Genomic DNA, 25,930 nt, shown 5'->3' with positions numbered 1-25,930 from the left:
TTCACTCTCAGTATCATATATAAAAGCAGCAGCAGAACTAAGCAGAAAAACTTGTGTTTGCATTGGCCGGGAATCGAACCCGGGCCGTCTGAAGCATGCTTTTTTTCCAGATCAGTACAACATCCGGGTATTTTTCACACACTGCAGATTTCCTTCTGTTCACATACAGCATACTACTTACTACACTTTGGCCAAATCAGTGTATACTTGTAGTACAGTATGCGAATTCGAAAACGGCCCATGTTTCCATTTCCCCCGTGTTGTTTTTTGAGGTGGAGCCTCGTGGATTGATACTACAACATCATGTGGGTAAAACCTTGATACCTTTGTACCTGGTTGTGTGGGAGACTGATAGGTTCCACTGAGATTTGAACTCAGATTACTGGAGTCAAAGTCCAGAGTGCTAACCATTACACCATGGAACCCTGTTCAGCTTTTATGGTGGTTTTATGGTGGTCCTGAAACCAGAACATGAGTGAAAAGCAATATGCGCCTGAGCATCTGACAGAGTGCTGTCCATGGTGCTAGGAGCATCTGGGTGTTTTGGGGTACCAGGGCCCTGGTCCTCCAGGCCCATGGGCTGGCTCTTTCACTCCAGTGGCCGGTCAGGGGGGGGCTTAAAAGCGGGTCCCCGGGTTCGGACGGTGAGCCGGGTCTTTGGGTGGCTCCAGGTGAGCCGGGTTGTTGAGGTTGTTGAGTTTTTGTTGGGGTCTGGTGGTGGAAGCTCCTCGGGTCTGGTGATGGACATGCAGAAATTAATTTTGTTGCAGTTCCACAACTGACCAAAAGCCAGTCATTCTCCATTAACGTACACTAGCTCCACCACCAGACCCCAGCAGCAGAGGTTCCGAGAGGGGGTCCCCGGAGGTGCGGGGAACCCCGGACCAGCTGGACCAGAGCTTTGCGGCAAACCGAGTCGAGACTCGCGGGGCTTCACCTGCATTCCCGTCGCGCTGAGACCGCGGAGAGCCGAGAATCGCGGACCGATATAAAAGTTTAGAAGGAGATGGACATTGACTTTCCAATGACATTGGTACACAGTTATTAAGTTCCTGCAATCAGGAAGTTCTTTGGGCAAAAAGCTGTCCTCGTTAGTATAGTGGACAGTATCTCTGCCTGTCACGCAGAAGACCGGGGTTCGATTCCCCGACGGGGAGACTTCTTGTTTCGTACGATGATACCTACATGATTGAGTCAAGTAAACAATGGTCATTAAGAAAATAGACTAGCAGTCGCTGTCTGCCTGCCAAAGAAGCTTCTAGATGCTGCAGCTGGATCAGAGGAAACTCTGATTGAGGTAGGATTATATACACACAGAAAATGTGTCCATCTCCTTCTATAGAAGTTTAGAAGGAGATGGACACTGACTTTCCAATGACATTGGTACACAGTTATTAAGTTCCTGCAATCAGGAAGTTCTTTTGGCAAAAAGCTGTCCTCGTTAGTATAGTGGACAGTATCTCTGCCTGTCACGCAGAAGACCGGGATTCGATTCCCCAACGGGGAGAGAATCTATTTTGGATATGCATGACTGATACATATGTACAATGATAAACAACAAACAAGAACAAATAAGAACAAATAAGATAAAAATCACTCTTCCACACACCATAGGCAGTTGTACTTTTCCTGCTAAAAAAGCTGTCATTGAGGAAGTTCTTCTAATACAAAACAGTGCTGTAAATCTTCCAGTGGATGATATGCTCTGTTCACTGAGAGGTCCTGATCCAGAAGTTCAGCCAGACAAGGACCTTTTTCATGTGAGACAAACACGATAGCCACTAAACTACAGAAACTGTGCAACAGGTTATTGATCATCATTCAGTTTCACACCTAAAGATATATGTTACCTGTCTTCTTGCACATATATGCATGAGACTATATGTCTAATTTAATGTCTGTCAAGTCAACAATTAGGACTCATTTCCAAAAAAAGTTTGAAGCCATGTACACATACATAAAGTCTGATTGTCCAAAACATATTCTTCCCCAACAAAAAGCATTACACTTATGAAGATCTCATGTTTCTTGCATTGGCTGGGAATCAAACCCAGGTCAACTGCTTGGCAAGCAGCCATGTTGACTGCTATACCAACAACGCTGCAGGAAAGTACCTGAAACAGCTGAATGAGACGTCACAGTTTTCCAGCCACATGAGAAGGTGAGCAGTCATGTCAGGGAAAGTAACTCTTTGATGATGGTTTCTTCAATATCACAAGCTACTTACCTCCATTTGTCCCTTAGCTTATACATCAACTTCTTGTTGTATAAGCTGCATGTTTGCAGGTATATTCAGTTAGACATGTGTTGTCATCCATTGCATTACAACATTCTCTTAGAAAGAGACCATAGACTTGGAGAGGTTTGATAATGACAACTGTCATTGGCCGGGTTTCCCAGATCCAACCTCTCTTAAGGATTTAAGAGAGGTTCAAAGACTAACTGTAGCCGTTATTTCTGGCTACAGTGAGGCTTTTTTTCCCCACACACAGAGACCGGGAGGAAACGTGGTGGGCGTGTGTGTGCGTTCAAAAACATGAGCCAAGAGAAGGCGAGTTTCGCAAATCGCAACGTGGAATTACAGCAATCCCTGGTTTTTCGCAGGGGTTATGTTCCAAAAAGAACCCGTGATAAGTGAAATTCTTTTTACAATTATAGAGGGCTTCAGATTGCAGAGATCATCCCCGCCATGCATTCCACTGCTCTTCTGATGCGCTGCATCCCGACTCTGTAGCGTCTTTTTCTCCTAAACCCTGCGGTGCAGGTGGGTTTTTTCAAGAGAAGAAAATAGTTATGGGTCGTTGTCTTCGCTCTTTTTTCTTCTGGGAAAAAGATTCTTTAATATAAACCGACACCATTGATTATATTTGAGACTGTAATGAACGATTCATCAAAGGCCGTTCTTCAGCTGCTGCTTCCCTGTCATCACACATGTATGTGCTCGGGCTCGGGCACGGACACGGCGCAGGAGGATCGTTGTCACGGCTGCTTGGACAGCCCGGTCCGACAGCACGTCCAGAGGACTGAAGTGCTGACGCACGAATGCGTTCATAAACAGTTCTGCTTCGCGCACGGTGACGCGGTTGATTTGCAGCGAGAACATGCTGTATAGCAGCCAAATTATCAAATAAATGATATTCATGATGATCGTTTTATTTGTGCGTAATGCATAAAGCATATACAGGAACACACTTGTTATTCCTTATTTTTCTTTTTTTCCCCCCCTTGCTGTCACCAATAAATGCTAAACAATATAAATCTAAAGTATAAAATAGATCAAAACTTGTGCGGGGTGCATTGTTTTAATATCTCATTGCTTGGTGTGATATTGATTTGCCTGACGCGGCTGGATCTGTGAGTCTTTGTTCACTAAGATGGTTGTAAAGACTGGGTCAGCAGCATCTTTCATTTCCTTCTTAATGAAAGAGATACTTAAGCTAAGAGCAACTCTGGGAAACGCGATTTTCTTTCACAGGCTCCTTAAGAAGGTTTGAAAGAAGTCTTTCGCTGTTAAGAACTACTTAACTGATCTGGGAAACCCGGCCATTGACATTTGAATGAACAGATCTCTCTCTTTGTACCAACTCCTGACTGGATCAAAGCTTTCTCAAGAACCCTGGCAGTGACGGTCAGCCAACGACTGTTCACTCATGACCAATAATCACCTCAATATTCATGAGGGCTGTTAAATGTGATGAGAGTTCAGTCTGCTTTCTAATGCTTAGATAATGTTATGGACCAACAGGAAGCACTTACTACACTGAGAAACATTGTCAGTGTTTGTTTTGGGCCAATGCTAATGCCCAAGTCTGACTTGTGTTTCAACCAAAAAAACTAACGGTGTTTGGTTTTTAAAGCTAATTCCTTACATATTTTCTTGAAGAACAGGTGGACATTCAACTGCTGAAATGATGTCCAGTTTGATGAAGACATGGGCACAGTGGAATTGGTCTTAAACTTAAACTTTATTTATTTGTATAGCGCCATATCATACAATATAAAATGCAACACATGGTGCTTTACATGCAGAATAAAATAACAATAAAAAACACAATTTAAAACATTCCATACGACCCCACCCCCCACGCGTACACACACACTCACTCACACTCATATACATGTGCACACACTCACACGCCCACACCCACACACACACACACAATAAGTGGACTGGTGACATGGCTTAGCACTAACGATCCAGGTGAGGAAAACACTACCTATGGGTGGCCGTCCACACTGAGAAGCTCCACCGACCACGACCACCAGAAGCATCGCCACAGAGACCCCCCCAACCCGGACAGACCGGGGCAGACCCCACACAGAAGGTGGAGCCCTCCCCCAGCTACCCAGGCCTGAGGGATCCCCATGACGACACCCCCATGGGCGGAGCAGGCACACCTCCCAGTGTGAACGACCCCCCCTGAGGAAACACTGGAGCTAAAAACTAAAAGATTAAAAGAAAGTAAGAGTCATAATTACCAAGAGGTTAGGCAGCCAACGCAACGATCAGACAGAAGCACAAACATATATACAATAGAAGAAGAAACTGATCATATTTCTACACTGAATGGAAATTGAACCTGGGCCATGGTAGTGAAAGCAGCAAATCCTGCCCACTAGACCTCCAGGGAAACATGTTATGCTCTCTTAAAGGGGTTGTATTACTACATTTAGTTGACTAATGTTTCTGATTCAATCAAACAAACATATTTATTTCAGATTTAAAGAAAGGATAACTGATGTACTTCCACTTTATGGACACTTTTGTTTAATGTTTGAGTTTTGTCAGAGAAAGTACTTGATGCCACATGTACAAAGGAAATCCTGGATTGCTCCAATTCATCCAAGATGAGCTGGTTTTCAACTTCAGAGTCCACTGATGAACTTATATGTTTGAAGAGAAGAACTGACACTTTAAGAACTGACTAACACGTTCTTTGGTAGGTCTTTTTTTATTTAAATGCATCATGTAAATGACACAATTGATCAAACATTACACTTGTCAGTTTAGATTAGCATGAAACTCTGGTGACATCAACAAGAAAGTATTTAAGTATTTAAGGTAGACTTTACCTTGTAAGGCAGTGTAAGGCAGTTTATTAGGAGGTGTGATCATGAAGAACCACTCTTCTGTTATTCAGCAGCTCTTCCAGTGGATGATGTGCTCTTTTCACTGATAGGTCCTGGTCCAGAAGTTCAGCCAGACAAGGGACCTTTTTCATGTGAGACAAACACGATAGCCACTAAACTAAATTGACAGACGGATCGGTGCAGCGTCCGCAGTTATGCGGTCGCTGTACCGGACTGTCGTGGTGAAGAAGGAGGCCCTGTGCCTTAGTTGGTCAAAGCATCTGTCTAGTAAACAGGAGATCCTGGGTTTGAATCCCAGCAGAGCCTCTAAACTAATCTCTCTATGGATGAGAGAAAGATTAGAGATGTCTCATTCATTCATAGTTCTTGGTGGTGAAATGGAAAAAATAAGGAGATATTAGAAGTTCTCCAATAGAATGACAAAACAGAACATCCACTTTCCGTAAGCGCAGGATTACTTTTGACAAAGTACTGTGCTATAATTAAGCAAGCATGTTAAAAATAGTGCCACAACCAGGAATGAGAGATATGTGATCTTTCAGACATCTCAAGTGATTTGAGTTTAAAGGCTCTGCTGGGATTTGAACCCAGGATCTCCTGTTTATCCTTAGGTCGCTGGTTCAACTCCTGCTCGAAGGACTGCCATTATTTTTCATCTTCCCAGAGCGGGACTCTATTTCATCACTGTACTCGGCTATGGCTTTGGCCACTGCCATCTACTTTGGTTGGGACATCTGAGTTGTTACACCACGTGTGTTTCCACATGTTACAATCCAAAAGGGCTAGTGGCGCAATGGATAACGCGTCTGAGTACGGATGAGAAAATTCTAGGTTCAACTCCTGGCTAGCTCAAAAAATCCTAATCTTTAATATTCTCCCAGTCACAACCTTGGTAGTGTACACATTTCTTCTTCTGTGTCATTTATTTATTTACTTGCTTTTTTCATTTGTCTCTGTGTATGCCCGGAAATGTACACTTCAAAGGTGCCGCAGGATAGGCCGTCTTCCATAATGTTTCCAAAGCTGCCCCGGCTCATGCATTATGTTTGTCTTTCATGGGAGCTCTTTTATTCATTCTCTTCCTTCCTCATATCCCATTCGAAGCAAATGCCCTTACCTGACGACAGGTGCGGCACATCTCCGTAAACTCTTCTTCCAACCTCACACTGTGTTCACTGACATAACTGCAGAAACCGAGCACATATCTAAAGCTGGGTACACGTACCCTTTCAAGCTGTGATCGTATAGTGGTGAGTATTCTGCGTTGTGGCCGCAGCAACCCCGGTTAGAATCCGGGTCACAGCACCCCTGTGGCAGCAAGAGTGCTTCTCACATTTTTGGAAAAAGAAAGAAAAGGTGCCACGGACACAACAAAATCCACTAGGGTGTTTGGATCAGATTTTCACACCATTCACACTTCAATTGATTGCGGTGGAGAGGGGGGGTGCTACGGGCCGGACACTTAGCCAAGGACAATGGACTATGCCAGTGGTAAGGACCCGGCAAGCGGCAACAAACGGAGGGAAGAAAACCAAAAACAAGGACAAATGAAGTTTTGGACTTTCTTCAAGACTAAAGACAAGAAAAGAGGCTGGAAAAGGAGGAGGAGAGGGAAAAAGAAGAGGGATGACCAGTTATCTAAATCAACTGACTTTTTTTGTGGGACATGGTGTATTTTTTTGGGGGGGCGGGGGTTATGCATCGTTAGTATGTGAGGGCCCGGTTGTTTTTGGTAAGAGAAATCGCCATGGAGACGAGGTAAGTGAGAGGTTACAGAGGCCCTGTGGCTTAGTTGGTCAAAGTGCCTGTCTAGTAAACAGGAGAACCTGGGTTCAAATCCCAGCAGAGCCTCAAAACTCAAATCACTTGAGATGGCTGAAAGATCACATATCTCTCATTCCTGGTTGTGGCACTATTTTTCACATGCTTGCTTAATTATAGCACAGTACTATGTCAAAAGTAATCCTGCGCTTACGGAAAGTGGATGTTCTGTTTTGTCATTCTATTGGAGAACTTCTAATCTCTCCTTATTTTTGTAATAACCGGAGAGGGTAGCTAAACCAAAGTGTCCTCTAAAGAGTGAATGTGAGTTAGGAGACCAGATCTAACTATTTAAGGCTCTATAACCACAGAGGGACTAAAACCCTCAATCTTCTGATCCGAAGTCAGACGCCTTGTCCATTAGGTCATGTGGTCCACAAGTTGCTCCTTTTTCTCGTTAGTTTCATTCCTTACCTTAGGGCACACTGTCCTGCATGTCTTAGATGCTACCCTGCTTTCAGCACACCCTGATACAAGTACCTGTGTCAAAAACAGAGCTGTCCAGACCTTTACACCACGTAAAGAAATACACATTTGGTCAAGAAGAATTGGAGGAGTACCCCACCTTGTGGGACGAGTGAAGAACAGCAAAGCATTAAAGTCATAGAACAGACTATCCAGACATTACCTCCCTCTCAATCAGACAGACTCATCGCGCTCTGGCAACGCCTGCCAGAGCAGGACAAGCGGCGTGTCGTCTACCCGTCCAGACACCAGGACAGACAGTCCAAGGGGCGGTTCAAGGCAGCAAAGGGGAAGAACACTTCCTGTCCTGGCAAGGAAAGTCTCCAGCGGTGAGTTTCATTTCAAACAGCTCTGGTGCTTCTGTTGCCGTCTGCCGTATTTTAACAGCGTCTGTCTCACCTCCAGCTGCTACTCGGACTCAACTCGGGCCCTGCAAACTGGCCGGATGCCAGCCGCCTGGTGGAGGCCGTTTGCAGCAGCTCTGCCATCTCCATCCTGCCGCCACACGCGTGGGAGGGATCATGAGGACCCGCTGGTCCCTCATCCACGGAGACTACGTGGCCATCAGGGAGACGGTGCTGGCGAGCCCGAGGCTGATGGCTCAGACTGAGATTCAGCTCTTTGAGCTAAATCAGCGGACTCTGTCGCAGTGGTAAGAGCTCCGACACTGAGCCAGAGTCTGTACTTGCATTTGTCCTGTAGTGAAACATCCGGAGCCTGATGTCGACCTGTCTCTGTTTGTCCAGGTTCAGCCGTCGGCAGAAGAGGTGGGAGAGGACCGTGCTGGAGCAGGAACCGGCATCGTCCCTGCTCCGGCTGTGGCCACGGATCCTCTTCCACCATCCAGAGGGCTGTCCCTTGTCCAGGGGGGGCAGGGGCAGCCCTTTGACTACAACTGGCCAGAGGAGCAGCCAGGACCCTCCTCCAGGGGCCTCCCACCTCCTCCTCCTCTACCTCCTCCTCCTCCTCCAGGGGTTCCGCTGCCTCCTCCTACACCGGCCGTGTCCAGGACCATGGCCTACAGGAGGAGGAAGGCAGCCGAGGCTGCAGCCGCCGCAGGAGAAGCACCACCAGCAGCAAAAAACAGAAAACCCATCATGCAGTACACGTGCTCCCAGTGTGGCCAGCCCAAAACGCTGGCAACGGGCCACACACGCATTGGGGGCACGTCGTACTGCGCTGCTGTTGGTGGCAAGTCTGTGGCGGACTGGAAGGAGGAGATGAAGAAAAAAAAATGAGGAGGTGTTTGTATATAGTTTTGTATATAGTTTTTTTGTTGTATATAGTTTGTACATAAATGTATATATTTGTTTATAATTTGTGCCTTGTTTCTCTTTCAACCTTGGAGCTTTGTCTCATTCCTTGTTAAAATATACATAAATATAGTTTGCTTATCCACTTGAAATGATTGTTGATTACATGACTGGAACAGATGAGATCCCATTGAGAAAAACCTTATTATTCTTTATTATAAAATAACAAGAAGAAAACACCAAATGACCTGGGGCCTCATTTAAAATGGAGTGCGTAGGATTCATACTAAAAGTGCACGTACACCCAAAAGCCGAAAATGGCGGGTGCAAAAAAAAATCTGGATCTATAAAACCGCGTGCACGCAGACTTGCACGCAATGTTCCCTTTATGAATCACAGTCCACCTGGAAAGCTGCGCAGCTGAATCCGCCTCATATCCCGCCCTCTACACGCCCACTTTTTACCATAAATGCATATGGATGAGCCTACTGAGCATGCGCAGTGGCTTCCTGCAGCCTGTTTGGCGTCAGAATGAATGAGAGGGTGACCAGCCACCGTGAGACTGACTTTCACGGAGACTTAGATCTAGATGTTGTAGATGATGTGGAGGACAGGAAAACCACATTATTTGGTGGTCACAGTAAAAGTTAGAATAAGTATATAAATAGTATACAATAAAATAAAGCGAGTGAGTGGCAGCACGCCGTTGCTGCCCGTTAGTGCCACGACGCAATTACCACTGGGGACAGGGGGGACATGTCCCCCCCCCCACTTTTCAAAATCATGTATTTGTCCCCCCCACTTTACAGTTTAAAAACTAACGGTAAGCTCAGCCTGTGATTGCAAATCCTCAAGACTGTGCAAAAGCGATGCGAAGACGGGACGGGAGCCGCTCCCCCTCCTCCCCTCAGAGCTGCTCAGGACTGATTTATGGTTCCGCGTCACACCAACGCAGAGCCTACGGCGTAGGGTACGCGGCGACGCGCGCCGTACGCCGTAGGCTCTGCGTATACAGTAAGCCCCCCCCCATTTTCCACCAAAAATGGTAAATGCAATGCACCTGTGTCGACTAAATTTGCATATAAATCATCCGATCAACGGCGTTTTTCACTCAAAAACCATGGCGGGGAAGAGCAGAAAGCGGAATTTTGCGGAGACTGAGATCGAGGTGCTCGTAGATGAGGTGGAGGCCAGGAAAACTACATTATTTGGTGGTTACAGTAGCGGTATAACAAATAAAAGGAAAGCAAGTGAGTGGCAACACGTCGCTGCCGCAGTAAACGCCGTGAATGCCACTGAAAGATTAGTGGCAGAACTAAAAAAGAAGTGGTCTGACTTGAAGGTGGAGGCCAAGAGGAGAGTGGCCCGGCACCGTCAGAGCGTGTCTGCGACAGGTGGAGGCCAGGGCACACCCGAGCCCACACCGCTGGACACCAGAATAGCCTCCATAATTGGGCCAGCCAGCGTGTGTGGTATAGTGTCGGAAAAGGACGGAGACGCCGACTTGGCGGAGACCACAGAGGACAGCGGTAAGTACAGTTTTATCAGTTTATTAAAATAAATGATAACAAGTTAAGGCACATTGAACTTTCTTTTCTGTCCTCAGTCATCCTCCACTTGGAAGCGTTGGATGACAAGGAGGTTCCGGGCACGACGTGGTCTGGCACCGCGGCTGCAGGCTTAGCTGTCCCCAGCACCAGCAGCAGAGCGCATGGTGTTCCTGCCAGTGGCCGCGTCCTGACTGACACTGTGCTGCAAACACAGAGGGACATGCTCAGCGCTGTCAACGATGTGAGAAATGAGCTGCACCAAATTCGTGCGGTGATGACCACCATGTGTGACGTAATGTCCGACATTGCCGGTTCAATAAAAAAACATGTGCAATAAATGTAACATAGCCTACTCGTCTTGTTATCCGCTGCATGACGCGTTCGCGGAGCCTTGCGCCCTGCTGGTGTTCCTCACGTCGAGGTGGTGGCTGTGTGTCGGGGTCCTGGTGCTGTGGGGGAGGGAGGTCAGGTGGCAGTGGAATGGCATTTTTTAGTGCCGTGTTGTGCAGCACAGCACACGCCCGGACTATTTTGCACACCTTTGCAGGGTGGTACAATAGCATGCCCCCCGAGCGATCCAGACACCTCCACCTACATTTGAGGAGGCCGATGGCTCGCTCCACAACGGAGCGCCCGCGCGCATGGGTGATGTTGTAGCGCACCTCCTCCTCGCTCTGCGGGTTCGTAAATGGGGTGAGGAGCCATCGCCTCAGGGCGTAGCCACTGTCACCTGAAATGTATAACATGAGAGCATTATGAGTCAGACCTTAGTTGGAATCTCTACAATCATGGTGTACTTACCAAGGAGCCAGCCATCACGCCCAGCGCCGGCCTGCAGTCTTCTCCCTACAGTGCTGTGTGTCAGGATGAATGCGTCATGTGTCGAGCCAGGCCACCGTGCCACTATGTTCGTCAGAACCATGTTCGTCTCACACGTAACTTGTACATTGACGGTGTGCACATTTTTCCGGTTCACATAGACAAATTCATTTTCGGTTGGAGCCCTTATAGCAATATGAGTGCAGTCAATGGCACCGATCACATTTGGGAAACCTGCCATTGCTGCAAATTGCCTTTTAATGTTTGCCTGTTCACCCACAGTGTAGGGAAACCCGATGTATCGACTGCTCATTTTTAGAATCCCATCCATGACAGATGGCATTATTGCGCTCAGCGACGGCTGTGATATCCCAGACCTGTCATGGTTAGGTTTTCTTAGGACCCAAGTGCAGGAGAGAGAGGGAGGCCAGAGGCAGGAGTTCTCAAAAACAAAAAGAATTTAATCCGCAAAAGGCAAAAACAAGGCGCTGCAGAGCAGGATCAAAGAAACACAAAACTAACAGGGATAAAGACCAGGAGCACATGGAGGGAAGAACCAGTACGGACCGACAGGGAACCAAGGAATGACAAGACAAGATATACTGAGGGGATAACGAGACATGACGAGACACAGGTGCAGACACAATCAGGGCAGATGGGACACAGGCGGGGCAAAACAGAAACTGAAAGTCAAACTGGAGGCTGGGGGAATGTCAACCTTGACAAGACCTGAAGACAGAATTTAGTTATTATACCGTACCTCAAATGGGGCTTTAGGCAAGACATGTAACATTATTTATTGTTAATCACATACCTGTCGGCTAATTCCCGCTGGTACGAGCCGGTTGCCAGGAAACCGAGAGTCGTCAGCACCTGCAGGTGCACCGGGATGGCGCAATTCCGGCGGGTCGGTCTCTCTAAAGCTGGTCCCAATTCAGCACATAGATCCAAGAGCACTGCTCTTTGGAATCTAAATCGGCTTATTAGCCAGTCATCATCATGGGCCAGGAAATCTGCATGATCTCTGAACTGTCTCTCCATCCTGATCCAACCATTTGCGTGGTCCTCGAGTAGTGCCAACGCATCCATGGTGCAGCATTACGCACGGCTGTCACCGTGCATTTTATAATCTTACACAGCAATTAGACTGATTGTCACACACCTTGTCACGATTGATCATTAGACGATTAGACCGCTGCTATTAACCACTCATTTTAGGATGGGAGTATGATATATGTACGTCCTGCAAATGCCTGCGTAATGGCTTACTCGTGGAACACATGGATCTATGATGGTGCCGGCTTGGGTGTAAATGGATCTGTAAGTTTGATATGTGATGACATTGACTATGTTTACATGCAGTCCACATTCGTGTTATTGCCAATCTTCGCGTCTTAAAGTGGTTGTTGAGTGCATGTGGACGCAGTCACTGGGAGTATGACATGTATCTGGCTGCTTTTCACCACCTCACCGCATGCGTCGCCAGTTCCCCGTGTCTTAAGTAGATTCTTACGGGAGGGTGAGGGTTGCCGTAGGGATCCGCAGATTTTTCGGTTAGTTTTTTCTTTTTAGATCCGAGGCTTTGCGTAGATGGCGGCTTCCGCAACTTTCAGGCGCTTTTTCTGCGCAAGCAAGCTTTATAGATGAGGCCCCAGGATGACTGAGTGGAAGCAGGATCTGGTTTATTTATATACATTATTTATTTTTGCAGCTTTACTATCAGAGAGGACAGATTCTTGGCGGGTATGTCGTCTGGTTGTTCTCCGGGCCCACGTATCTGAAAGAGAAACACATTTAATATAACATATTAACACATAACATGGTTTATATTAACCATGTTATGGTTTTATCCTTATCCTCGGGGCAGGCAGGGCACACTGTCCTGCATGTTTAAGTTATTTCCCTTCATCATCACACCTGATTCTAATTAATGGTCCTAATTAGCCTGAGTTGGGAACCGCTGATCTGTTTTATACATTTATCCATTTGTTGTTGTGGTGCATTTTTTCGTCCAGCAGATGGCGACATTTCACCGAATCGGGCGCGTCTCCCCCGCTGCCCCTCGCCACCCCCCACAGAGAAGAACGGGCAGGTTCATCAACACTGCGGGAATGTTTATTTTCTCACACTATCTGCTAAAAATTTGAGGCGAGACACTATAAATATAGATTTGTCAGTGTGATTTCTTATCACAATCGATCAAGATGGCCAAAAGCTACTTTGCGCAGAGGGCCCTAGAATTGATTTTGGAAGAGAGAGTTGTTGATGAATAGGGAGAGGATTCAGAAGAGGAGATTTCAGAAACTGAGGATCACATTTCTGAGTCTGACAGTGACTCTGAAGAAGATGAGATTGAGCCAGTTCGAAAAAGAAGACGAGGCACAGGACCAGGCCGTCAGCAGCCAGCCACAGGACCAGGCCGTCAGGAGCCAGCCACAGGACCAGGCCGTCAGCAGCCAGCCACAGGACCAGAACAAGACCGTCAGAACGGAGCAAGTGAGGAAATATTGATTTAAAAAAATCTTGAAATTGAACGGTCTTCTCGCCCAGGAAAAGAATCACCCCGCAAGGCTGCCAATGTGATGAGGATGCAACCAGGGCCAACACGGATGGCAGTCACACACACACAGGACATCAAGTCTTCTTTTCAGCTTTTCATCCCAAATTCCATCCAGAAAATTATTCTTGACTGCTCTAATTTAGAAGGAAGACGTGTTTTTGGAGAGAGGTGGAAGGAATTGAACCAAACCCATTTACATGCCTACTTCAGGGTTCTTATCCTTGCTTATCTTATCCTTCAAATATTAAGCAAATATTAACCATATATACTGTTTATACTGCTTGTAATTGGGATGAAGTAAAAATCTGTTGAATATTTTAACATAAAAGTATTTGATTGTGAGGCATTAAAAACAACAAGATGCAACGGGTCCTGTCACGATTGCAGTTTATTGAGGACCCAAACGCAGGAGGCAGGAGTTCACAAAGCAGGATTGACGAGGAAACTGACGAGGAGAACATGGAGGGAGGAAACAGTACGGACCAGCAGGGAGCAGGGAAAGACAAGACTAGATACAACAGGGGATAACGAGACACAGGTGCAGACAATCAGGGCAGATGGAAACAGGAGGGTCAAGACAGAACTGAAACACAAACTGGGGGAAATGTCAAAACCCTGACAGGGTCCACCAGACCCACAAACACTGGTGAGTAACCACAATATGAACACCACAAAAGGGTTAAATAATAAATGTTCAAATGAAATCACCAATGAATAAAATATAAATATAACAGAAATGCTTTCCAAAAAGAAGGAAATAACTCATCTATTTGATGTTTTGAAAAAAATTGAATCAAGTTTATAAAAAAATTAAAGGAATTTTAAACTCATTTTAATGAAAAATAAATAAAAAGATTTTTTTATTAAATAAAATAAACAAAAAGGTGTTTTTAAATCAAAAACAACTAAGGAAGGTGTTCCAAATGAAAAGGTTTGGACCCTCTCTAGCTGTGTTCCAAATCGTCCACTCGTTCACTCACTCCCTACTCCCTACATAGTGTACACTACATAGTGCACTACGTAGGGGATGACCAGAGGAGATTTCGGACACTACAACGTACGGATGTTCCTGTGACGTAGCGGACGCGACATGCAACATTTTTTTTTTTTTTTTTACATGCAACATGTAAACACTCCGAACATCTCCGGGATCTGATACTTCTGTCAATAAATTGTTGAAAATTAATGGTGTAGAAGTGTGCTTTTGTCAACTACTGTTGTGTGTTCCAATCCTCCGCTATAACTGCTCATTGCATTGCACGACATCCGTTAGCTACTGACTGACAGCTCTGACTGACAGCTCTGACTGACAGCTACTGACATTTAACCGACGGTTGAAAGAATCTGAAAGACAAATGATTCCTGTGGTGGTTTGGGTGCTTTTTGCTCAACTCCTGCTTGTCAGGCACCGGCGGAGGCAAAGACAGAGGCTTCTGAGGGGTTTACAACCCAATTTGTTGATTCGCCAACGTCCACTGGTAAATAACCGAAAGAAATGTTAGCTGACATGCTAGCTGGTATGGGCTGCCCCCTAGTGTCACTTTGAACGTTTTGATTTATTTAGTTAAGTATCCATTGAATAACATTGAAATGTCCTCGAATTTCATTTAATAACTCCAGTTACATCAACTCAAAGTTATAAAAGTCTCAAATTACCAATGTATTTATATTTAACACAAGTTAAATTAATTTACTAATTAACCAGTTATTACATTAATCACCAACTGCGGTTATCATTAATTAATTTGTTCGAGTACTTGCAAAAATACTTCTGTAATTTCAGCTTGTTAGGAGTGTTTAATGGTTTCTCATATCCTGACAGGGAATTGGCTTGTGAGTAACTGTACATTTGAATATATCATTTCTGCTTTCCATTGCAACATTTTAAAACAAATAAATAAAAAAAAATGTAAGCGTAATGAATCACCATTGAATAGTAATAAATAATGTAAGCAATGAACTCATAAATCATCTAAAATACCTGCAGCATCCTGTATTCATATACCTTAAAACAAACTTAAACTCATAAAAAAAAGGAACATTTCAACCAGGAAAGACAAATATGAATTCAATAACAATTTTTAATTCATTATTTATTACTTTGAAAAAAGCTTCAATAAAAAAGGTCTTAAGAACAGTCTTCCCCACCCAAGGGAATCATTCTGGAGGGAGCTGGAGATGACAGCAACTGTAAAACACAATACACATTTGTGAGGAAAATAGAAACAGAATATCACAGGCGTGTACTTATCACTTTAGGTTTGCACCAACTGGATATCACCAATGACTAAAGTATAACAGAAAGAGAGATCTGTGGCACTACAGATCACTATTGTATTACTCACCCTGCAAAACTTTTTGTTATTTGAGCTCCCTCCAGTTGTAGACTGGGCCTTGACGGGCTTCTTCCTTACAAACCTGTGTTTTTTAGAATGAACAAAATGGTTTTAGTGTCCTCATCATTTAAATTATGTTACTTTTTTTAATATGTGAAATGTAATAACAATAATAATATATTTTTTAATAATTTTAGCTGGAACCACAGACGTACTGCCGCCTAAACATCCACATGCCAGTCATCCGAGTGTATTTGGATGAGGAGGCAGATCTGAAGCCAGATTATCGGCTGACCAGAGCTTCCCTGGCCAACCTGGTTGCTATAACAAGAAGCCAGCAAGACCACGGATGGGGCCACTACCTGGAGGTGCTGGTGTTTGTGTTCTGGCTTGCCAGTGCCACCTCGTACCGGGTAGTCTCGAGGAGCTTCGACATCCCTCGCACAACCATTTTTAACATGGTTCACAACATGTCGGGAAAGCTTTTAAAAATCCTACCAAGAGTTATCTGTCTACCATCCATTAATGAGCTGGAGGAGATAGGGAACGGGTTTGCCCGTCTCTCAGGCTCCCCTGCATTCTCCAGGGTAGTGGGCAGCATTGATGGGTGCCAAATACGGATTAAACCACCATCCGTTGATGGCCTGTGTTACATCAACAGGAAGCTGTTCCCATCCATACAGCTCCAGGCCATCTGTGACCACAAAGGGAGGTACCTGGATATTTTTGCAGGCTACCCAGGGTCTGTTCATGACTCCAGGGTCCTCAAAAACAGCCCTCTCTACACAGAGCAGCGGTATCCACCCCAAGGATTTTTTATCCTTGGGGATGGTGGGTACCCCTGTCTGTCTGCCCCCATCGCCATCATCACGCCTTACAAGGAGCCAGTCCACCTGGCTACAGCAAGGCGGTTCAATCACCACCACGCCAAAGCCAGGTCCATCATCGAGCGCTCTTTTGGCAGCATGAAGACTCGCTGGAGGGCCATTTTTTTTAAGGCGCTAGAGGTGAAACCCTGTTTTGCACCTCAGATCATCGCCTGTTGTGCCATGCTCCACAACATCTGCCTGGCCAACGGCGACATTGTGGAGCCAGCAGATGACTGGCCTGGTGAAGATGCTGGGGAGCCACATCACCACCAGGACCAGCAAAGTGGGGAGTGCATCCGGGAGAGAATGGCAGCAGCTGTCTCTGCTCCTGATGGCCCGGTGGCAGCAGCTGTCTCTGCTCCTGATGGCCCGGTGGCAGCAGCTGTCTCTGCTCCTGATGGCCCGGTGGCAGCAGCTGTCTCTGCTCCTGATGGCCCGGTGGCAGCCCTGGAGCATCATGACTATTTATAAAAAGAAACAATTTGTAAATATTGTATATATATGTTAGACATTACAATCATTTAGGGTTAGGATTTAGTATGTTAGAGAATCATTTATTTATTTATATATATGTTAGATTTTGCAATCAATTAAGGTTAGGATTTAGTATGTTAGAGAATCATTTATTTATTTATATATATATGTTAGATTTTGCAATCAGTTAGGGTTAGGATTTACTGTTAGAGAATTATTTATTTATTTACTGTTGATCTACTTTTATTTATTCATCTATCTAGTTACCTTCTTGATTATTATTATTTGTAAAATAAAAAATGTTTTTGTTGGTAACCCTTTTCTTTCTTTAAATATACACAGACACGTCTTACTTACAGGTCAATACATAAATTTCATGTATTAATCATCTACATTTTTTCAGTAATTTTCTCAAGTAGAGACAACAGTCTCTCCTCCCTCTCTTCCTCCCTGATGGCCCTCTCCTCTGCCCTGGCACTCTCTGCTCGCAGAAACTCGAGGACAGGGTCTGTCCTCTGCCTCTTAGGCTGGGGACTCTCTCCTGGCCTCTCTCTCTCTCCTGGCCTCTCTCTCTCTCTCTCCTGGCCTCTCTCTCTCTCCTGGCCTCTCTGCCTCTCCTGGCCCCTCTCTCTCTCCTGGCCTCTCTATCTCTCCTGGCCTCTCTCTCTCTCTCCTGGCCACTCTCTCTCTCCTGGCCTCTCTCTCCCCCCAGGCCGAGGCAACAAGGACAGGAGGCCGGATGGACGGCCTCCCGCCAAGTGCCTCGTCCATTAGGGAGTACCACTTCCAGGAGGCCGCTGTGTCTTCCCCCGACTCTGTGCTCTGGCCAGTTGGCGGCTTCTTGAGTTCCTTAAAATTATGGGAGTATACTTAGAAAAGCAAACGTATTACAAGTTAAGAATGTTTTTTACAAAGAGACAAATCTTACCTTGTACGTTTTTTTTAGGTTCTCCCATTTCTTCCCAGCCCTGGCTGGGCATATCACCCCCTCCAGCCCCATTTCTTTCAGGACAACCCTAAGAAATGTAAAAGTATTAATTTCATGCATCCATCAAATATAATATCAAATATACCTACGTGTTACTGTTTAAATTGTATAACATCATGTCAACGAAAAATAAGAAAAAAGTCTGCACACCATAGGGGCTCCCATGCAAGTGTAATTTAATTAAGCATGACGTTTTATGCGAGGGCTCTTTCTCAGATGCTTATAAACAGGGTAAGCGGATGTGCAGGTTGTTTCTTTACCATGGTTTAATAACATCATATCAACCTCATAATTGTTAGATTTCCCTACATCTTTTGTCACGATTTACAGAGTACAATGCACATATTTACACAGGTAATTTGAGGTTAGGACTAGCATAATTTGACAAAATAAAATCCACTAAGGACAAACATAATGCTATCACTGAAATGTGTTTGCTTACTCCCATCCATGAAACGCGGCGTTACGCCGCCCCGAGAAGAGCCTGTTATGCTGCATACGCAGCTTTATCAGGCCCTCAACGTCATCATCTGTCCCTTAGAAAATGACAGACAAGCATATACTTTTATAACAAGTCGCAAATTGTGAAAAGAGAACACACACACGCGCGCGCGCGCACACGCACGCACGCACGCACACACACACACACACACACACACACACACACACACACCATTATAACGTTGCGTTAGAAATCGAAACAGGATTAGCGTTAGCGTTAGCTGACAGTTACAAACAGACTACTCTCTACAAATGCTTACTGTTAATGACACAGGCTACTCTATAAATGCTCATTGTTAAAGGGTATATATAAACACGCCACTATAGTACATGTGGGGACGTTAACGTTACTTACATTTATAGGTAAGTAAAGCGCTCCCGCGCTCCTCCGCCTTCTGCTCAGCTGCCATCTTTTCTTCTTTTTTCTTCTTCTCCTTCTTCTCCTCAGACAAAACATGACCGCATTGCATTGTGGTATACGGGAGTAAAAAGTAGGGTACATGGGTTGTACACTAACTTTTGCGGTGCATTGTGGGTATTTTATAGTGAATGAGGTAGTGGACGAAAAGTAGTGAAGAGAATTCGAACAGCACTAGAAAATGGCGTGCACACTATGTAGTGCACTATATAGGGGATAGGGGGCGATTTCGAACACAGCTAATATGAACACCACAAAAGGGTTAAATAATAAATGTTCAAATGAAATCACCAATGAATAAAATATAAATATAACAGAAATGCTTTCCAAAAAGAAGGAAATAACTCCTCTATTTGATGTTTTGAAAAAAATCTAATCATTTTTATAAAAAAATAAAAAGGAATTTTAAACTAATTTTAATGAAAAATAAATAAAAATACTTTTTTATGAAATAAAATAAACAAAAAGGTGTTTTTAAATCAAAAACAACTAAGGAAGGTGTTCCAAATGAAAAGGTTTGGACCCTCTCTGGGTCTTCCTCAGGCTTGAAACAGTAAAACTGTGAACAGGTTTCTGGGGAGAGAGATGTTTCTCTCTGAATGCCAGAAGCAGAATGAGCCTCCTGGTGGCTCCGCCTTTTATACCCTCTGTTTTTAACCGTCTTTACCGGCTGTTTCATTTCTTTACACAGAAATGATTTACTGTCTTAAATCTTCAATACTGAATGAAATATCATTTTACTATTTTAAACCTTTTAACCTTGTTTTTAATAAAATGTATTTAATGTTTATTTTAGTAATTTCAAAATAAGGAACTTTTATCCTTGTTTTTTAAATAAGACTAATAAAAAAAATGCCAATTTTAAGATTAAAATCTTTTTAACCCTGTTTTTAAATTAAATAAATCTAAGACTTGAATTTTAGACGAATGGGATTAAGGTTAGGGTTAGGAAAAGGAACCTGTCCCCCAAAGACAGGAGGTGTCCGGTCTGTCCGGGCAGTTCCCAAGGATGGTTGTCATTCATCACTATCATGATTTTTTTATATAATGAAAAAATTATTAGGAAAATGAAAAAAGTGATTAAAAATAAATAAAACAAACGTGTGCCAACTCAAATAAATGTGTGGCTCCATGCAACGTTTCAACTCTTAAAGAGCATATTGCAGGTTGGAGACCCCTGTGAATCAATGTGTAGGAAAATAATGTAGGAACTGAATTTTCATTGAAATACGCATAAATATATACTACAGTGACCTCCGGAGTTGTTTTTGTAGAATAATTTACTTCCGCATCTGAAAAAGTTGAACCGGAAGTGACGTGGCATAGGGGAGCGCTGAATTCAACAAAAGGAAAAATAATGGATCTTAATGTAAGTTGTGACACTGAAGAGGTTGTGAATGTGTATTCACACCAATATGACGGGCCACAGCCTTATAATTACGAACCCGTTAGGCCCCCCACGTTCTTTTGATTGACAGCTGAAACTCACTTTTTAAAAGGCTGATTTATGGGTCCACGTTACACCAACGCAGACCCTACGGCGTAGGTTACGCGGCGACGCACCGAACGCTGCGTAACCTACACCGTAGGCTACGCCGTCGATTTTACGCGGAACCATAAATCTGCCTTTATTCACTGCAGCACCCGCCCGTGCTCCTGAAAGAAACTCCGAAAATAACTCCTAAAAGATGGGTGAGTACTTGTAATCTGTCTACGTTTGTACTTTCTAAACAGAAAACAGGCTTATTATCTTCTCTTTTTTCTGATTAAAGCATCCGAAATAGCCGGGTATTTTTAAGACCGAATACTTCCCCCCCTTCGTTTATCCACATTACATCGTTGTTAAAAAAAAAAAAACCTTCCACACAGAACCGAAGATATGCGTTTTCGACCACATTTATAAGCATTCCAAACCTGTAGATCATCTGGTCTTCCAGCCTCCGGCCCGCCTCTGCGGCGCCGCTTCCCCGGGATCCGCGCCTCCTCCTCGGGCAACGAGCTGGAGTTTCCCCGTGTCCGCCACGGAGCTGCTGCGTTAATAGATGCAGCCCAGCTGCAGCCCTGCTGCGCGTCGCCGCGTACCCTACGGCGTAGGCTCCGCGTCGGTGTAACGGTGTCAAGAGCAGAGACCATTTATTTAATAAATAGCTTGGAGGACAGATGGTGGATCGTCTGTAGTTCTGGGTCGCACGTTAGACGTCAGACTCAGAGCAGATTTGTTGTTGTTTTGGAGCATAATGTGACGTTCGAAAAACGCAGAACTGCTCTCTGTCTCTGTCTACATGCATCTACATAAACAGAGTTTTCAAAAATCTTCACTTTCCCCGGAGTTTTTTTTAAACATTAATTTATTTGCGTTTTCATGTGGATGACAGGTCCAAACGTAGGAAAATATCTTTGGTTTAGCAGATACCCGGCTACGTGTGTACGGGGTCTGCACAGTCAGATGGGGCAGCTGTGGAGACGTCTCCCTGGTGCTGCGTCATATGACGCGGTGGTCGAAAAAAAAAGCGTTTGTAGGAACTTGGCTAAAATCAGCCACTTTTTCCTCTGAAAAAGTGCCCTTATGTCTTGTAAAACATATTAAATCCTACATTAACTTCTCACATAGTCATTTTCGCATAAGGTCAGGTATCATTTTTGACAAAATTCTAACCTGCAATATGCTCTTTAAAGGAGCTTGAGGCTCCTTTTAAGAAATGAGACTCTCTAGCGCCACCCTTCACCACGACGGCCGTCGGGGGTACTGCAGCCAACAGTGAAGCCGGCACGGTAGAACGGGGAGAACGCGCATGCAGCGTCATGTGACGTCGCATCCACAGCCCAGCGCTGGAAATTCGGGACCGAATTGCAGCACATTTTGCAGCACACAGCCTGTTCAAGGCAAAGGAGAGATACACTAGAGGACTCATTCTTTTGGGTTTGGAACGCTTCATCTGACATTATTACTAGAAAACTTAAAATGTATACGAATTTTTTTCATAAATTCTGCCTCAATCCGGCCTCAAGCTCCTTTAAGTCTTCTTCAGGCAAAGACACAGAAACACTGGCTCAGAGCTGTGAAGCACGTCTGCACTGTCCGAGGAGCGAGAGCAGAATGAATATAATATATATTAATATAATAATATATTAATGTAAGCTCCTCCTGCTCTATTTATTCCCTCCTGCTGCTCCGTCACCGGATCTTGGATTACTGAAAATTGGTTTTAAATATTAAAGTCAAGTAAAATAAAATAAAAAAATTCTATTTTAAGGCTTTCTAAAAGATGATTTTGTAATGTCTATGAATTTAAAAAATACTGGGTTTCAATGTAAAATAGATTTTTTTTATTAAATGAAATAAAACATTAGATTTTAAATAAAACTATTTAAGCTTTTTACAAAAAATTTAAATTAAAATGTATTATCGACAAATCAAAATACCAAATGAAAGTTGTGACACATTTTTTCCCCTGTTTGTTGCGTTTGTTCTTTTCAGATGTACAGTGGACATGTTGCTACAGCAAGTGTGTAGAGCTGTGCTTGAGACTGTCTGCCCCCTTTCTCTTTTTAAAAGTTGGCATAAAACTAATAAAAAATTGTTAACAAAAAAAACAAAAAACAAATGAATGTGTGCTGGGGCAACGTTTCAACCGTGTCCGGTCTTCCTCAGGCCAAGCACCAAAAACAATGAACAACAAAGCTATCAGGCTTGAGCAGCTTTTGACGTCCTTCACCGTCTCTGACTTGAGCACAAATGAAGGAGAGAAGGTTCCTCTCCTTATAAAACCTCTGCTGACGACAATTCAGACGTCCCCTCCGGTAACGGACGGTCGTCCAGTCGTCGTTTATCACCATTACTGTTTTATGAAATGAAAAATAAAATGAGGAGACAGGAGGTGTCCGGTCTGTCCGGGCAGCTCCAAATGACGGTTGTTTAGTCACCACCGTTATGACTTTTTTATATAATGAAAAAATTATTAGGAACATGAAAAATGTGATTAATAATCAATAAAAGGGTCATGCCAGAATTGGAGGACATTTGGGCTTTAGAATTTTGGAAAAAAAAACTTGATATTTTACCATTTTCTGTTATGTACACATCAATACTAGGTAATAAACTATCAAAATCTTGATTGGCTCAGCTCAGACATTAAAGACACATTTTTTATTAAATGTTAAATTTATTGTTTGCTATAATTGGCGCAACCCTGTTACCAACAGCCAGGGACCTGAAAAAGTATCACAATTTAAATAAATAGATATAATTCCTTTACCATTAGGTGAAATAAGTAACATTCTCTCTAAATAACTATTTGATTTCAGATATGAGTTGATTTAAATTCATTTAAGAAACTTTCTAAATCTATTGTACTCAACTTTTCAATAAGGACATGTTTCACTTTACTAATATCAGTATGTATTTTAAGATATTTGCTCTACAACTTCATGCATATTGTTGGTTAAAGAGCTTAAATGACAATAGGTCAAACCCTTGTAAGCTGAGAAAGCCATTTATTATTATTTTTGATTAAAATTATATGGTAACAGGGTTGAAATTAGTGTAACAGGGTTGTGGTTAAGTAACTGGTTTGCTATCTACATTATTTTTCAGCATAGATCATTAAATAAATGTGTTAAGTAAATGCTCAAGACAACAAAGATATTCTTTGAATGTTTTTAATTCTTTGAATTTTCTTTTTCTCATGAAATAATATAACATTTGCTTTTCTAGCCCCCCAAAAAAGTGTGGAAAAAAGTGCAAAACTGGAAACAACAACAAATGGTACACATTCTGTAAATTGGCACATTGGTGCATTGGCACTGTAAACATTGGGGTCATGGTAGAACGTCCCACAGCAATTATCTCAACTTGCAAACAAAAACAGACAGCTTTTCAACAGCTCCACATTAACACTTGGCTAACTTCTGCCACCTCATTTTCAGATTTACTTTTCATGGCTGACCAGAGTATTCCATATTTCGCTTGCAATGGCCAAGTGGCGGGAGTTGACCTTCTCTGGTGGAGGAATTATGGTCAGCATATCCTCAAATGGATACCAATGGAGATCATCCCTCAACGGCCAGAAAAATTTATTTTCACCCACTCTGTGCATACATTTCACCTGGCAGTGGGACTCATTCACCTCTTGGATAATCCCTGGGTATATGCGGACATCATATAGCAGGGCACACCATTTCCCAACAACCTCTGGAGAGTTCCACTGCTCTTCGTCTGGTCTGCTGTGTGTGGGGACTTCGGTGTGGTCATTTGCGGAATTAAAGCTGAAGTTGTTGGTTTTTTGGCGAATTTCGCAAACACACTCCAGATTCCCAGTTGCAGAACACATGCAGCTGACATCGCGGTAGAGCATTTTCCCGGGTGAAAGGGAAATCACCTGGAAAGATAGATTTAAAGAAAGATAGTAAGAGATTTATAGTCCACAGTTCATGCACAAGTCTATTCAAAGTGCTATACCAAAATAAGCAACATAGAAAAATAGTGAAGTGAGTACCTGGTGAAGTTTCATTGTGGATGGTACTGCAGGAAGGTCACCTGGCATATTCTTCACCGCATCGTCCACATCTTGCTCCTGAATGAAAAACAATTTCACCTTTGATTTTCGATCATTCAGAGCTTGGTACAGGGACATCGCTGTGGGGATATCAACTCCTTGGCTGACAAGTGTGTCTGCTGCCCTTTTCAGTGTGCCACCTATGCCATCTGGGGCACCTTTGCCATGACTGGCTTCAAAGAAATTCCAGGTTCCTCCTTTAAACCCCTTCTTAAAGATTTCAGTACAAAAGAGGTAAAAGTTCCCACGCTGCTTGTACTGTGTGCAGGGCCCATCGCTAAAGAAATGAATAGTTGTCACATCTGGGAATTTTTCTTGGATTTCTTTTAGGATGGGCTCCAGGTGTTTCCATATTGCAGGTGGTCCCTTCAATCTTGATGATGATATAGTGCAGAAGGAGGTAGGAGAAGATTCTCCACCCACGTAATACACACCAGTGTGCAAGGTGGCCTGTTGGTGTGACGCTCCAAAATGGACAGATTGAACTTCTGTACTGTATTTGCAACCATAGTTTTCAGAGAAGTCGATGTGCACTGCACATTCACTTGCAGGAAGACTTTTCTTCAGGGCCCGTGAGAAGGCATATTGCTGCCTGATGTTATAAAGATGGCGCCGGAATTTAAGGAGCAAAGTTCCAAATGTTTCCACCAGCTCTTCTTGTGTGGATTCACATTCTTTTTTCAAAGTGATCTTTGCAGTGGCTTCAGAATCTTTGTGTTTTTTGTCTTCAGTGGCCCACTGAAGGTAGGAGACATGTTTGGTAGCATCATAATGGCTCGTGAGTGGATAGGTGTTATTTTTGCATTGGTCACATTCTCCATACATGCATTGCTTGCTTTTTGTGTCGCAAGTGATGGCTGCTGTCAGACTCTCCAAATTAAAATTATCAATTACTTGAATCTGGTTAAGCTTTTTGGCAATAAAGCTAAGGTTTTCATGTTGTTTGCACAAACATGAATCACGATCTGCCAATGTTGGCTGCACAACCCAGAAGGGGCGAAGTGTGCAAAACAGGGAGTATGACACATAAGGGATGCTGGGCTGCTCAGCTAGGAATTTCAGATGGAGGTTCTTAATTGAATCGAGAAGCAGCCTTTTCTGCATTTTCTTACTTCCTTTTGTCACCGTTTCCTTTTTCCCAGTCGTGATCCTGCTCGAATCATCACGTTGAAAGAAAGAGACAACCTCTTCTCTTAGTTTGGCACCTTTTCCATTGTGTTTCTTCCTCTT

The 25,930-nt window shown here is 43.8% G+C and overlaps 4 non-coding genes across 4 annotated transcripts; 3 read left to right on the top strand and 1 right to left on the bottom strand.

The window, feature by feature from the left end:
- Positions 1-353: 353 nt before the first annotated feature.
- trnaq-uug (transfer RNA glutamine (anticodon UUG)) lies at positions 354-425 on the bottom strand. Its single transcript has one exon. It is a non-coding gene; the product is annotated as a tRNA-Gln (tRNA).
- A 660-nt stretch (positions 426-1,085) lies between these two features.
- On the top strand, positions 1,086-1,157 carry trnad-guc (transfer RNA aspartic acid (anticodon GUC)). Its single transcript has one exon. It is a non-coding gene; the product is annotated as a tRNA-Asp (tRNA).
- Positions 1,158-5,323: 4,166 nt separating this feature from the next.
- Positions 5,324-5,397, top strand: trnat-agu (transfer RNA threonine (anticodon AGU)). The gene has a single exon. It is a non-coding gene; the product is annotated as a tRNA-Thr (tRNA).
- Positions 5,398-6,868: 1,471 nt separating this feature from the next.
- trnat-agu (transfer RNA threonine (anticodon AGU)) lies at positions 6,869-6,942 on the top strand. The gene has a single exon. It is a non-coding gene; the product is annotated as a tRNA-Thr (tRNA).
- The last annotated feature ends 18,988 nt before the right edge of the window (positions 6,943-25,930 follow it).

The sequence above is a fragment of the Cololabis saira genome, chromosome 10 (genome assembly GCF_033807715.1).
Source record: "Cololabis saira isolate AMF1-May2022 chromosome 10, fColSai1.1, whole genome shotgun sequence".
Lineage (NCBI taxonomy): Eukaryota > Metazoa > Chordata > Actinopteri > Beloniformes > Belonidae > Cololabis > Cololabis saira.
Note: the sequence above shows the minus strand (reverse complement) of the source record. Positions and strands in the feature narration are given on the sequence as shown.